The sequence below is a fragment of the Canis aureus genome, chromosome 7, assembly GCF_053574225.1.
Source record: "Canis aureus isolate CA01 chromosome 7, VMU_Caureus_v.1.0, whole genome shotgun sequence".
NCBI classification, from domain to species: Eukaryota; Metazoa; Chordata; class Mammalia; order Carnivora; family Canidae; genus Canis; species Canis aureus.
The window spans coordinates 39,648,740-39,664,737 of NC_135617.1; the positions used below are offsets into that span (position 1 = coordinate 39,648,740).

The 15,998-nt window shown below is 36.5% G+C and overlaps 1 protein-coding gene across 13 annotated transcripts in view; it reads right to left on the minus strand.

Moving 5' to 3' along the window:
* Positions 1 to 15,767, minus strand: part of FAM135A (family with sequence similarity 135 member A) — a 132,489-nt gene extending 116,722 nt beyond the window's left edge. For 2 of the 13 annotated variants that reach the window (XM_077903474.1, XM_077903472.1), the window contains exons 1-2: positions 15,718 to 15,754; positions 396 to 485 (exon numbers count right to left, since the gene is read on the minus strand). The gene's annotated coding sequence lies outside the window, so the exon portion shown is untranslated. Of the gene's footprint in view, positions 1 to 395; positions 486 to 7,861; positions 8,017 to 15,717 lie in introns of those variants that run through there. The other 11 variants (XM_077903479.1, XM_077903478.1, XM_077903483.1 and 8 more) reach the window with 8 other exon arrangements.
* Positions 15,768 to 15,998: the final 231 nt, after the last annotated feature.

Consider the following 15,998-nt stretch of genomic DNA (forward strand, 5'->3'; position numbering starts at 1 on the left):
TGTCTCATACTGGAAGAGAGGGCAAATTTGTTTATTTTCCCTTTAACAGAGATAATCTCCTGAGGCATAAGTCAGGCAGACTTATTTTCCATTATAAAAGATCTGGGTCCCCCTAAACTTAGGATTCCTCTCCTATAATACAACCTACTCATATGCAGGTGTTGCCTGGTACTGTAGCTACTGCTACTACTATGCATGCAAACCATCCTTTTCTTAGATCTAGGAGTCTCATGTCTTCTGCCCACATCCATGGCATTGCAGCAGGCTAACTTGTTAGCTTGCAAGTGGGATGAAATCTCAGATCCTTCACAACCTTTGAAATAATTCTTCATAGAAACTCGACAAATATTTTGATCTCATGACTTAAATGCAAAAGAGGTAAAACATATTCTTACCTCTGCTGGTTAAAGCTTCATTTTAACATTATGAAATAACCAAACTTGTACTTCCAGTTACTGATTCTTACTGAAAATATATTGTTCCCCCTATGAGAAAGAAAAAAATAACATTTCAAACAAAATAGACATAAAAAAGTCCATTTTTAGGAAATCTATGCTTCATTAGTTACCCAACAATCTCAATTTATCTAAAAGATCTATATCTTGCATAAGGCTTATCAGAAATGTTTCAGGGATTTTCCATTCAGTTTCACTGATAACAATATTCACTGTTACACCCTTGTTAAGAACTCCCTAGTATATACTTCAAAGGACAATAGTAAGATTCTTAGTTCAGTGGCTCAGAAATAATCTTTACAAATAATCAAAATATTGTTTATTAATTTTTAAGATGTAAAACTTACTATTTTAAAATAACTCCTTATGTAGAGTAAATGATTTCTGAAATTACAAATATATGAAATGTGCATATGTGCATAATGTATATACACACACAAACTATTTTAAATATATTGACAAAAAAGAATGCCTAGATATGTTATGGATAGTTTTGTTCACTCTCCCAAATATTTATTGTCTGAATAAAAAAAAAAATTCTTGCCCATGTAAAATTACCTTAGGTACTAAAAAATGTTAGAATAAAGACTATATTCACTCTTCTTCATGGATTCTTTTTCTTCTCTCCATCATATATATGTAGACTTTACCACCTTCAATAACTGCTATTTCACTTTTTTTAACTGATATACATTTGATATATTAGTTTCAGTATACAACATAGTGATTCACTATTTTTATACATTACAAAATGATCACTTCAATAGTTCTGGTCACCGTTTGTCACTATATAAAGTTATTACAATATTAGATCATTGTAATAACATATTGCCTATGCTGAACATTAGGTGGAGACTAATGGAAGTTTATACTTAATTCCCTTCATCTATTTTGCCCATTCCCCCACTCCCATTTCCTCTGACCACTAGTTTGCTCTCTGTATCTACAAGTCTGTTTGTTTTATTCATTTGTTTTTTTTTAGATACCACATATAAGTGAAATAATGTATTTGTCTTTCTCCGATGTACTTCACTTAGCAAAATACCCTCTAGGTCCATTCATGTTGCTCCAAATGGTAAGATTTCTTTCTTTTTTATTGTTAACAATATTTCATTGTATTTATACAGCACATCTCATTTATTCATTCATCTATTGATAAATACATACATAGATTCCTTCCATGTCTTGGCTATTGTAAATAATGCTGCAATCAACATAGGGGTGTGTATATCTTTTGGAATTAATGTTTCTATTTTCTTTGGATAAATATCCAGAAGTGGGATTACTTGGACATATGGTATTTCTATTTTCAGTATTTTGAGGAATATCACACTGTTCTGCATAGCTGTTGCACCAATTTACATTCCGACCAATAGGGCATGAAGGTTTCCTTTTCATCACTTCTTCTCCAATACCTGCTATTTCTTGTCTTTTTGATAACTAGTCATTCTGACTGTTCTGAGGTGGTATCTCATTGTGTTTTTTTTTTTTTTTCATTGTGGTTTTGATTTGCACTTCCCTGATGACTAGCCATGTTGAGTATCTCTTTATGTGTCTGTTGGCCATCTGTATTTGTTGTTTGGAAAAATGTCTATTAAGCTCTTCTGTCCATTTTATAATAGGGTTAATTTGTTTTGTTTTTTTTCCTATCCAGTTACATGAGTTCGTATATATATATTTTTCAACCCCTAATCAGATATGTCATTTGCAAGTATCTTCTCCCATTTGGTAGGCTTTTTATTTGGTTGATAATTTCCTTCACTGAGCAAAAGCTTTTTAGTTTGATGTAATCCCATTTGTTCATTTTTGCTATTGTTGCCCTTACTTGAGGAGATATATCCAAAATACTATTGCTAAGCCCAATACTATTGCTAAGCCCAAAAACTTACTGCCTATGTATTCATCTAGAAGTTTTTTGGATATAGGTCTTACATTTAAGTCTTTAATCCATTTTAGGTTTATTTCTGTATGTGGTATAAGAAAAATGTTTCATTATTTTGCATGTATCTGTCTAGTTTCCTCAGCACCATTTATTGAATAGATTTTCTTTTCAAAGATAGGTTGATTGATTTATGAATGATAGACATAGAGAGAGAGAGACAGAGAGAGAGGCAGAGACACAGGAGGAGGCAGAAGCAGGCTCCATGCCGGGAGCCCGACGTAGGACTTGATACCGGGACTCCAGGATTGCGCCCTTGGCCAAAGGCAGGAGCTAAACTGCTGAGCCACCCAGAGATCCCGATTTTCTTTTCCCCATTGTATGTTTCTTTCTCCCTTGCCGCAGATGAACTGATCCTATAAGAAGGGTTTATTTTTGGGCTCTCTATCCTGTTTCATTGATATTATATATATATATATATATCTGTTTTTGTGCTAGGACTATGCTGTTTTGATTACTATGGATTTGTAGTACAGTTTGAAATCAGGAAACATCATACCTCAAGCTTTGTTGTTCTCAAGATTGCTTTGATATCTGAGGTCTTTTGTGGTACCATACAAATTTTAAGGTTATTTTTCTATTTGTGAAAAATGCCATTGGTATTTTGACAGGGATTACACTGAATCTGTAGATTGCTTTGGGTACTACACACATTTTAACAATATTAATTCTTCTAATCTATGAATATGATATATCCTTCTCTTTGTGTCATCTTCAATTTCTTTCTTCAATGCCTTATAATTTTCAGAGTACAGGTCTTTTACCTCTTCAGTTAAATTTATTCCTAGGAGAATAAATTTTATTCTTTTTAAAAATGTTTACTTATTTTTAAGATTTTATTTATTTGAGAGAGAGAGAGAGGACACAAGTGGGGAGTGAGGGGTGGGCAGAAGGAGAGGGAGAAGCAGACGCCCTACTGAGCAGGGAGCCTGATGAGGGGCTTGAACCCATGACCCTAGGATCATGACCTGAGCCAAAGGTAGATGTTTAACCAACTGAGCCACCCAGGTGCCCCTCTTTTTTTTTTTTTTTTTAAGATTTATTTATTGAGCGAGAGAGAGAGAGCATGCACAAATGAGGGTCAAAGGAGAAGGACAAAGAATCTCAAGTAGACTCCATGCTGAGCACAGAGTCCAACTTGGAATTCCATCCCATGGCCGTGAGATCACAACCTGAGCCAAAATCAAGAGCTGGGCGCTTAACTGCACGCACCATCCCAGTGTCCCAGTATTTAATTCTTTTTGATGCAACCATAAATGGGATGGTTTTCTTCACTTCTCTTTCTGATAGTTCATTGGTAGTGTATAAAAACACAATAGATTTCTATATATTAATTTTGTATCCTGCAACTTTATATAATTCATTTATTAGTTTTAATAGTTTTTTACTGGAGTCTTTTTTTTTATTTTTTATTTTTATTTTTATTTTTTTTTACTGGAGTCTTATAGAGTTTCCCACATATAGTATCATGTCATCTGCAAATAGTGATAGTTTTATGTTTTCCTTTCCAATTTGGATGTCTTTCACTTCTTTTTCTTGCCTAATAGCTGTGGCTAATATTCCAGGACTATGTTGAATAAAAGTGGTGCTCTTAGGGGAAAAACTTTTAGCTTCTCACCACTGAGTAAGACGTTAGCTGTGGGTTTGTCATATGTGGCCTTTATTATGTGGAAGTACATTTCTTCTATACCTAATTTATTGAAGTTTTTATCACAAAAGTATGCTGAGAGAGTGTTCCATATTTTGGGCATCCTCCTAATTGTGGAGTCACTGCATCTGGGGTGGGATTCAGGGTGAGGCTATGCCTTTGCCTCTTATACCCATTTCCATGTGTCTCTTTTGTCTTTTGTTATAGAGACACTGTCTATCTAGTTCTCAGTTCCTTTTCAGAGGATACTATTCCATATAAAGATATAAATTTGTGGTGTCCATGGGAGGAGGGGAATCTAGTCTTTTTATGCTACCATCTTGAATCCTCCTTCTAGTAACTATTTTAAACCTTAATAATCACATCTAAAGACTGTACAGTAACTATTTCTAAGGAGATCAAAACAATGTTACCTTTACCTAAGACATTCTCATTTCATGAATATAACCACTTTATGATGGTTACTCCTATACATATATTCTTAGTGTTCAGGATTTAGATCATGTTCCAGTACAGATTCTTAGTCAAGTCTGGTTAGTTCTATATCTCTTAACTTACTCAGATATAAAATAGGTATGTATTCATTCAAACATTTATTGAACACTTACAATATGCTGGGAAATGCAACTGGCACAAAGTATAGCTAAACCTTGGATTCCATCTGTTTCCTTTCTCGCAGATGGAATTTCTTCATGATAGTGACCTAGTTCTGACCACATAAATTAGGACAAAACCCCAAAGAATGGTAAAATAAAAAGGAAAGATTATGGATTCCTGAATGGTTTCACAGAGCACAGATGTCCTACCTATCTAGACTTCTTGGACTTTTATATCTTATAACTCTTTGTTACAGCAACTATACCTAACCTATACTCTAGTATATCCCCCACTGCAGCCTATTTTCAAAAAAGAAGCCAGATGATCCTTTATATTGTACAATATATACATTAATTAATATTACTGTATAGTTGTACTAATAGCATGTTCTATTTTTTAAATTTTTATTATTTTTAAAGATTTTTAATTTATTTATGAGAGACACAGAGAGAGGGAGGCAGAGATACAGGGAAGGAAGGAGCAGGCTCCCCACAAGGAGCCTGATGTGGGACTTGATCCCCAGACCTAGGATCACGCCCTGAGCCAAAGGCAGATGCTCATCCACTGAGCCATCAAGGTGTCCTTAATAGTATGTTTTAATATGTTATATAATATTATTTTAAAATAATTCAAATTGTATTTTTTTCTCAGTTCTAAACCCTCAGTGGCTTCCCACAATATTTAGTAAAATTGTCTTACGATGGCCTATATGATGACCTTATATCACCTAGATCTTTCATAATTTCTGTGACCTCATCTCCTACCAGTCTGCCCACTTGTTTCCTTACTCAAACATACCAAATATATTCCTATCCCAGGGTCTTTCATTTGTTCCCCGGAACACTTTTCACTCCCAAATATCCAAATGAATCACTTTTCACCTCCTTCTAGCCTTGACTCAGATGCTAACTTCTCAAATAGCCCTTTGCTGGCCACATTATCTAAAATAGCAACTCTCAAAAAAATTAAATAAACAAAATAAAATAGTTAAGTCTCCTTTCCTGGCACACCCTCTTTCCTCCCTTATTTTTTCCCTCAGCACTTATCTCCAACTAACAAACTAAAGATTTTAATTTTTTAGTCTTCATTATGTTTCCCCACTAAACGTAAGCTTTATAAAGGCAGAAATTCGTACTACTCTGTTCATAGCTCTATCCCCACAGTCTTACATACAGTAGGCATTCAATATTTAACAAAGATTTAATAAATTAATATAAATCTTCTTTAAATATTAGCTGTTGACTATTTTTCTATTTAAACCCAACCACCTTGAAGAAAGGATTTATTACACTGATATATGGAAAACAGAGATATCCGTGAATAAACTTTTATAATAAAATTCCTTTACTAGGATATGTTCTAGATCTGTAAGCAACTTCCTTCACTCTTCCTCGCCTATTCTGGTGTCCTCTATTGTTACTGTCTAATTTTCCTCAAACCCACCTCTTTTTACTGATTATCCCTAGGTAGAAACATATATGTACAGATATATACCGTGTGATGCTGATAAACCTGGCTTTCATTCCCCCTCAAAAAACAGAAAACAATTATTTTTATGTTTATGTACTGGTAGAAAAATTTCAAAGGACCAAAGGAAAGGAGAGTAGGCAAAAAGAGAAAGGCAAGAAAAACCAGAGGACTCTCAGGGTCAAAGGGGATCTGTCTGATTCTCTTTTCATAAACTGCCCTTTTCCCATCACAGGGAGCAACTGCCACACAGGTACAGCCAATTCTTGCTGATCCAGCACTGTTGAAAGCTTCTACATTTTCAATAAGAAATGAACATTTTATTTTTCTAATGGTGAACTCTCCTAAACCTCAGATGTTGCCAACTAGTTCAAAAATAAACAAAAACAAAACCAACCAACCAACCCTGTGCAGTTCAAATCAAATTCATCTACAGGGTAAATGCATTCAGAGTTTGTAATCACTCACACAAATGCTTATGCCATTCATATCCTCAGGCAAAGGATCTTTTATGGAACGGAAAAATCCTTATCTGTCCTCTCTTAAGAATGAAAGAAGGTAAAGAAAGGGCTTTTTTCCTTTCACCCAGAGGACGCCTAGGAAACACTCCACTTCAAGGAAACTTTCTGCTCCATGAGAAGCCATGAGTTTCATGGCCCTTCTGCAGTCAGCTTCCTGGCTTAGAATCTGTCACTTTAATCTGAGCATTTGAAGCTATGGGAAAGAGTTGACTTACCTGCAACTAAATCGTTCTTTCTGTTTTTCTGGACCTGACAAGATAGCCTAAATGAAATAATTTGAGTAGTGTTCCTTCTTGGGCCATTTCCTAAGTCTCTAAGAGAGAATTTAGCTGAGTAAACTACAAACTCCAATCCAAAGAAGCCAAAGGGGAACTTCAAACAGAAACTGATTCTGATACTAAATGGAAAATGTATACTGAAAGACTCTTACACTGACTGGGAGAACAATCTGACAATTATCAAAGAAACAAGGTTAATCTATTATTCTGAAAGATGTCCTTGGCCCTCTAGAGGGACTCTAACACAGTGGCCAATAGACACAGTGGCTACTGAACAATTAATATGATAGTGTGACTGAGGAACTGATTTTTAAATTTAAAGTAATTTAAATTTAAATCCAAACACTAGCGCAGTATAAAATATTTTTTCATTGAATGTAACTCTATTGTTTGGTAGGGCTATATCTTACTTTAACTGTTAAAAATGTAGTGCACTAGTTGAGATATGCTCTAAGCATAAAGCACACATTAGCTTTCAAAGACAGTGTAGAACAAGAACATAAATATCTCATTAAAATGTTTTTTTATGCTGATCACATCTTGAAATAATATTTTAGATATGTTGGGTTAAATAAAATATATTATAAAAATTAATTTTACCATTTATTTTTACTTTGTAAAATGTAGCAACTAGAAAGTTTTAAATTACACATACATATGTCTATGAATATGTATGTTAGTTTAGGAATACCAAGCCATCTCTTTAACTGCTGGAATGTATAGTAACTATCCCAGAAATAGCACCAAGTGCATAAAAACTATGCATAGTTTTTAAGGCTATAGATATGTTCACTCCAATAAGATCAGTTGAGAGACCTCCAATATTCACAAAGAGGAGTCTAGGCACGGATATCTGGAAAAATGTGGGAGATGCTCCTACATTATCTACACTAATCCTAAAACAACAGCTAACCACACTAACCCTTTTGAACTCAGTCTGAATTCATGAGTATTACCAGAAATCTAAAAGGATGTAGAAACATCTGAAAGTAAGAGGCACAGCTTAGAAGTTCCTCAAGATGAGCTGGAGACCACAGGAGATGATCAGATCCTCTCACAGAAATAAAAAAACTAACAGCCTTGACTCAGATGGTGGACTCAAAATATGTGTCCTGAAGACAGGAAAGGAGTTGAGCGAATAAGAACTTTAAGACGCTCCATTTGCCAACCTAAGAAATAAAGGGATCACTTCTACCAATTATGGAGCCAATGGCTCCAGCTTCTAAATTCTATTCCAAAGTTAGCAGCCATGACACAAATGGGTTCAGAGCTTATAATACTGACAGTGTGAATAATGATGCCTAATCAGAAAATACTGTAGATGCCACATAAGGCAGAAATCACCTATGGGCCAACTTACCCTTAAAAATCCCTTAGAAAGGCTCCAAAGTGGCAATCAATATACCATTTCTCAATAAATAAAACACATTCACTTGGTCTTCCAGCTTTAGGAAAAAATTCACTGTTTCTTCAGCTAAGCACTAAATAACATAGTAAACTTGCATTTAGGGGCCATATTATACAAAAAATATACACATCTTTAAATGTTCATATTTCAATGTTGAGAAACTCAAATTATGGCAGACATATAGGAACTGATGCCAAATGAAGGAACATCACATTCAAGCCCAACTAGATAAGGAGTTCACACTGTGGCAGACACATGGGGATGGAGACTGACATTTGGGATCTAGGATCAATGGAGGGAAGAGTGCCTTATAAGTACAGTTAAATTCAAGTATGTTAAATAGGAATATGTTGGGAACAAAGAAGGAGGTTAACTCAACCCATTCAATACTAGCTAGTCAGTTTTGGGTCCATTTTCTTGAGCCTTCTAATGAATAAGCAGGAAACTCAAAATAGGGGCACCCCGAGAAGGCTTCAAAATGCTGCTCTTACAACCTTGTGAATAAAATACTCTTAATACTCAAGTTGTATAGCAAACCGAGAAGAGTAGAAGATCGGTCTCTTGGGGGAGGAGGGTGCTCAGCTGCCACCTTTTCTAAGTCTCACTCAGGGCATAGCTGAACTCCAATCCACACAGATGGGGCCCTTAAAGTCTGAGAGCTAATCCTGACCAAGTCAGGCCATACCAGTAAGCTGAGAACAATCAACCAGTGATATCTGGGTTAGTTTTATATCTCTAACCCTGCTATCTGGTATAATTCTGGCCATCCAGGTTGCTTAAGTCTGCACTGGGTGATTCAATATAAATATCTGAGCTATGTTTTTATATCTTGATTTACATTCATTTTCCTTCTTATCTGGCTGAGGCCCTGACACCATACCCTGCCCATCTTTGTAAGCTCCTTCTTGTAGGGGCCAAACATGCTAAGTCATTGTATTATAACCTGCTCTAAAATGGCCAAGCCACCTTTTACTTGCCTAACTCTGAAGATCACGCTATTCAGATAGCTTTTAACTTTCTTTTTGCCTTCACAGTTATTCACATGCACAATTCTTTGATCTGTGACATCTCTCATTTTAAAAACTGATTCACAGTTAAGATGAGCTTATCAGAATAATTACAGTAGAAAGGACATGTAAATTAAGGAAGAACACTGGCCTAGAAACTTTTGCTGCCACAACTTATTCATCAAAATGAATTCCTGAGAGCCTGCCATATACTATACTGCCCAAATTATAAAAATATTTAAGAAGAGAATAGAATACTAAATTCTTCTTTTAGGGAGGGGGGAGGAGACTTTCAAAAGGGAAGATAATAAGAACAACTTGATAGACAAACAGTATTTTAAAAAACTGTATGTTTCTCTATTGATATCAAATATAGATCAAATAGCAATATCAAATTGAAACCAAATATAAACATTCAGAATTTTCCGGAGTACCTACTATTACACCAGTAGTTTTAACTATGTTATTTTATTTGATTCTCACAAAAATCTGAAAGAGCTATCATTACTCCATTTTACATGTGAGGAAACTAAAGAACAAAAGGTTTACATAACTTACCCAAGACCACAGTTAGGAAAAAATGGAAAAAGGACAAAACTCTCAAATGTGCCAAACTACACAGCCTAAATTTAAACTTGCATAATTGTAAAGTCTACACCTGAATTGTTATTGGAAATAGATTGAATGATCAAGTCATGAGATAAAAAAAAGCCCCCACTAAAAGAAAAACTGAAACCAGAATGCAGCACTAATAAAAAAAGATTACCCTTGATAGATGAACCACATTTAATTTTCCATGCAATTAGCATTATTCTCCAATTATGAAATCTTCAAATTTCTCACATTCCACACCCACAAACAAAATCTGAAGTTTTAAAGATTGTTCTCTTCTAATTTCTTCAAAATTTGGTTTTCAACAGTTGTCTAATAAAATAAATATATTATCTAATAAATATACTATCTTAGAATTGGCACTTAGGTTAAAAAGTTAAGCATTCTCAAAACAAAACATTGTTCACTTTGGATAACTGTGTTAATATTATAGAAAATCCATAGTAAAAATATTTTTTTAAACATAGAAGGAATGTTGGTAACTTCTGAGAGTATTCCCAAGGTTGACTTACTATATGAGAACAAAGTAGAAAGACAGAGAAAGAACTTTTATTGCTCATTATGGGACACTTAATGAAAGCTACATCTCACATCATATCAATAATGGGAAACAAGATTTAATTTATTAAAACTAGCTCATATAAACTTTTCAGGGACACATCCAGGCCATAAAACAAACCTGCTCGTAACATAAAACAGAATGCCTCTGAATATATCATGTTATTATATACTTTAAAAAACCAGTCAGTTAAGTGTCCAACCCTTGGTTTCAGTTAAATGTCCAACACTTGGTTTCAATTCAGGTCATGGTCTCGGTTGTGAGACTGAGCCCCGCATCAGGCTCTGTGCTGAGCACAGAGTCTGCTTAAGATTCTCTTTCCCTGTGCTCCTCCCCGCTACATACTCTTTCTCCCTCTAAAACAAACAAACAAACAAACAAACAAACATTTTAAAAAACACAAAAAAACCCCAAGACAATAAGAGCCCAAATGACCAAAAATTTAGTTACTTTTTAAATTTTTTTTTAAGATTTATTTATTTATTTATGATAGACACACACACACACACACAGAGAGAGAGAGAGAGAGGCAGAGACACAGGAGGAGGGAGAAGCAGGCTCCATGCCAGGAGCCCGACGTGGAACTCGATCCCGTGACTCCAGGATCGTGCCCTGGGCCATAGGCAGGCGCTAAACCGCTGGGCCACCCAGAGATCCCCAATTACTTCTCTTAATAGGAAGAGAAATTCAGAAGGAACCACAGTGATCTACTACCTAGTTCAGGGATCTGTCCCCAGCATCCCCTAAACTATTTCATATTATTGGTTATCTCAACAAAGCTCAAAACTAGAACAAAGAGGATTACAATACTCTCTCTGAAAATGTTCTAAGAAACAAACAATGCTTTCTTAAACGTCTATGCTTTCTTGCTTTCTTCAGTCAGCTGGTAACTTTGACATCAAAGAGATCCGGATTCTAATCCAGACTCACGAAATCTTACTTTTCTCAAATAGAAATAATATTTGTAACTCCTAGATCAAAAGTTAAAGCTTATAAAGATAATATATACAAATATACACAGAGCATTAGGTATGGGACTTGGTGCACAGTGCTCAATAAATAGCTGATAGTATTATTTTATTTTAACTCAATTTTTTCTTTTCTTTTTTTTATGTATGACGTTTTTATTTTAATTATAGTATAGTTAACATAAGGTATTATACCAATTTCAGGTGCACAATACGGAGATTCAACAATTCCTTACATCTCAATATTTTATCTCAATTTTTTAACTATGATTTCATTTAGAGAAATGTCTATTCAAAATACTGTAACTCAACTAAATAGATTTTTATTATCAGTTTCAATTGTATGTTTTAAAAATACTGTCATTTATAGGACATCAGACCTTAAAGGGAAATGAGCTGACTTCCAATTAAGATCATCTTAGATCTTAGGTGTTGAGAAAAACTAGGAAAAAAGGAGACTGTGAATATTTCAAATCTCTATTTAAAATTTTCTATTGATTTCACTCCTTAGAGACATTTCTTTGGTTCCCCAAGCCTAGAGGTCTATTTCAGAATTCTTCTATAAAAATGGGGCCGTTGGCAAGCATTTTATTATATAATTATTATACTCTGACATAAAAGTTATTCATTTTACAGAACAAGACTGGTGACAGCCTACATTCTAATCTTATCTTACCTGAGGAAAAGAACTAATTTTCAGTAAGCCTGAGGAAGAATGAGAATGGTTTTTAAAACTGGGGTCCTTAATTCCAAAAGGCAAAAGTGATGGTAACGGGGAATATAAGCTTCCAATGTCTGAAACAGTGACTGTCAATAAGACCTGATCTTGCTGTTTAGACATTTACAGTTAGCAGTATTTCCAACTGAAGACCATGACTTACTGGCAACTTGAGACATCAAAGAGCAGATGTCAGAGATACCACTGATCTAAAAACAATCATGAATGAAGCAGCTGCATCCTATAAGACAACTTCAAGGGGATTTCAATGAAGGAATACTTCTACGTCTGATTATATTAAGAACTGTAGCAAAAGGACATTTCATAGAACTTAACAGAAATGTTCCATAATATTGTCAATTACAGACTTCTAAATTAACAATATAATTTAGAAATACTTGCTTTATTATGGATGGTCTAAAGAGACCTAATTCCATAAAAGGAATATATTATAATTTACTCAGAATGTTGTTTTGGTTGAGAGTTCATAAAGATTGTTTCATCAAAATAAGAAGTTATTCAAGTAGGAGAGATCTGATATAATCTGGTATAATATGCCCGATACCTCTAGATTCCTGTCAAGCAAAAAGAGGCAAATTTTTATTAAATTTAGCACATTATTGATAACGGAGTATGTACTTGTTAAAAGGGTGAAACCCACTGTGGAGTTGTTTTACGTTATTTCTTCTGAAAAATCTAGACCTGCCTAACAACTTGCGCTTTGTAACTTTTCTAAAACATCATTGGGTTCATTAAGTTTTGTTTTGTCTTTTTGGTATCACGATTCTGCTTCTTACTCATTTCTAAACTTTCTTCCTGACAAACTCAGGGAAAAGAAATCTATATGCTCCCATCTTCATCCGTTCACTTAAACACACACATACATATCACAAAACTCACTTTTAAGCAGTTTTTCCTCAATACATAAAATCAAAGCAAAGGAAATTCTTGCCCTTTCTAATCCCTAAACAATGCCCACTGTCAAGGGCCTATATCCATAATAAACAAAGCTAAAAATATAAGACAACAGAAAATTATGGCAGTAGCCAAAGATAAATGAATAACTCTTACAACATCTCCTTTCAGTATCAAACCCTGAAAAAGGGCATTTTAATTCTTTATAATGAATGCTACAGCATCTGTTTCACTGTGTATGAATATTAATATAAGCTAGTATACAGTTCACCAGCATTCTACTAGATTTTTCACAGAAGTCTAAAATTAAATTAAAAAATCTAAATTCCAGTTTGATCTGGGATTTAACTAATGATACTTTTACACAGTCTAAAAGAGATAGAAATATATAACAATTCTTGTCTGTGGTGGCCCTACTCATGTTTAAATAAGGCTTACTTTGCTACTGAAAGATCACTGAGTGGCCACCTTTTTTACCCGCTTATTACAGGTAGAGACAACTAGCTATAGAGGTTAAGTGGCTTCTACAAATTAACGTTATGAGTCATCATAAGAGTTTAGATCTTCTGACATCAAGCTCTGTGCCTACTGTCTACCACAAATTATTATTTTAATTCTTAAAGTACACAATTAACAAAGTAAAAAAAAAAATACTAACAAGAATTTGTAGGCCTTTACTTTTTTTAATGAATTGTTACCTAAAAATAAAAAGACTTGCCTTTGAGAGGTGGGAAAGCTTCCTTGTTAAGCAGCAGTTATATGTATTTGCATAGGAAAAATCATTTTTAAAAAATCTTAAAAGTTGAAGAGTTCATCACTTCTTACCACACACAGTAATTGGCTAGTTCTTCCAAAGGAGGTATAGCTTTGAGACACTGGATACTAAACTGTATTTCCCTCCACTTTTATCTCTAATATCAGTCTGGATAAGAAACTACACTTTTTTGTCTTGGTATTTCCCTTCTGTACAACATAAACAGAAAATTTTAATTCCTACCTGACATAGACAATGTAAGGAAGAATTTACTGTTTGTGGACTGCTTTGAGATTCCAGAATGAAATACATAATCCAGTTGATCTTCAACCCTAGAATAAAGGCAAACTTCACTGAAAGTATCTGCTTCAGCAGACGCCTTCGAAATAAAATACTTTACCATTATTCATATAGAGAGGTTTTATATAAATGAAATGGGGGGGGGGCAACACTAGTTAGAAAGTTCTTTTGCCCAATTCAAAAATTTAACACATCTGTTCTCACATATATTTCATTCAGTAGGCACACTAAATCTATTCTTAAATAAATAAAAATTACATGCATTTATTAAAGAGAGCAGAGACCCTCAAGAAAATGACGCAATCATTTGCAATTGTAATTATGTAAAACATCAAGTTAATAACGAATTTCATAAAATAGAATTTATTAAATTTCATTTAAGGTTAGCTCTTGGACAACTGTATTTGCTGAAGGGCAAAAAAAATTCCAAATTTTAACCTTATGTTAACAAGTCTTAACCCTTTATACTTTCATCAAGTCTATACTCGACTTGCTTATTCTGATGTGTAAGGTAAATAGAATCCCTAAAAATTAAAGGTTCAATCAAGTAAATAAATGTAAGAGGTTTATTGCTACTGTCATTCTTTTGACAACATTTCCCCGTCAGGGAATAAAAAAGATGAAGAGATTTTATTAAATTGGATGATGCACTAAGAAGACTGAGTATGGATACCTAGCTTAGGTAGCAGAAAGCAGATGAGACTGAACTCAGAGATTTAATAAAAAGTTAAGCGGCTTAAAGACGCTGGATCTACACACACACACACACACAAATCTTCAAAACCCCCCAAAAAACAGTTTTAGAGACGGAGAGGAGAAAGAGAGCCCAAGATGACATACGGGAAATAGGGTCACAATGGAAAAGGACGGGAGGCCGGGAGCCATCAGACGGAAAACGATGAAACGGTACCAAAAGACAGTCAAAGAGTTAGGGAGTGAGGGCCTGCGAAGGCAAGGGGGGCACAGGATGAACTCCAGCGGACAACCAGGTTAAAGCAAACACCGCCTCAGAAACTCACAAAGGAGAACGAAGTGCTGAAAGGGGGAAAGAAGGCAGCCAAGTTAGAAATTGTAGAGGCAAACTTGGTCCGTGCGGGTAAGGAGCGTCGGGAAGAAGAGCCAAACCAGGGATGCACGGAGCTGGAAGAAATTACGGGGAGCCAGAGGATACGCCGCCTCGACCGGGACACGAGCGGAGCGAAAGGGCACGTGGGAGGAGGGGGTGAGGGCAGGACGGAGCGGCGAGGCGGCAGCGCACCGCGAAGGGCAGGCGACGGCCGGTACAGCAGGACCGAGGTCCGGGGGCACCGGCCGGGGGACGCGCCGCAGGGGACAGAGCAGCGGGCAGCACCCGGCGAGCGGGGCGCCGAGGCTCGTCGCCACCCGGAGGGCGCTCTGCACGGCCGTCCCCACCGACCTTCAGCGGGCCCGGGGCCGGGGCCGGGCTCCGGCCGAGAGCGGGCGAGCGGGGGCAGGAGAAGGAGGCCGCTTCCTGCCGGGCCCGTGGGAAAGAGGGAGGGGTCTCGGGTGTAGGGAGCCCAGGGAGACGGAGAAGACCCCGAGCGGCTTACCTTTCGCCCGGCTCGGCCTCCTCCACCGCCTGTCGGGCCGAGGAGCTCGCTGTCCTGCTGGAATAAGACGGCCCTACCTGGGTCAGCACCATCCCGCCCCGGGCCCCCTCACATCGCCATCGCCGCAACCGCAACCACCGCAGCGGAGGAGCCGGTTCGTCACCGCGGCTCGGCTACTGGCCCGAAACGGCCAGCGAGCATGCGCAGTCGCCCCAGTCCCAAGGGAACCCCGGCCGGCCGGCGCTACCTGCGATCAACAGGTCTCCGGCCCCGCGGCCCCG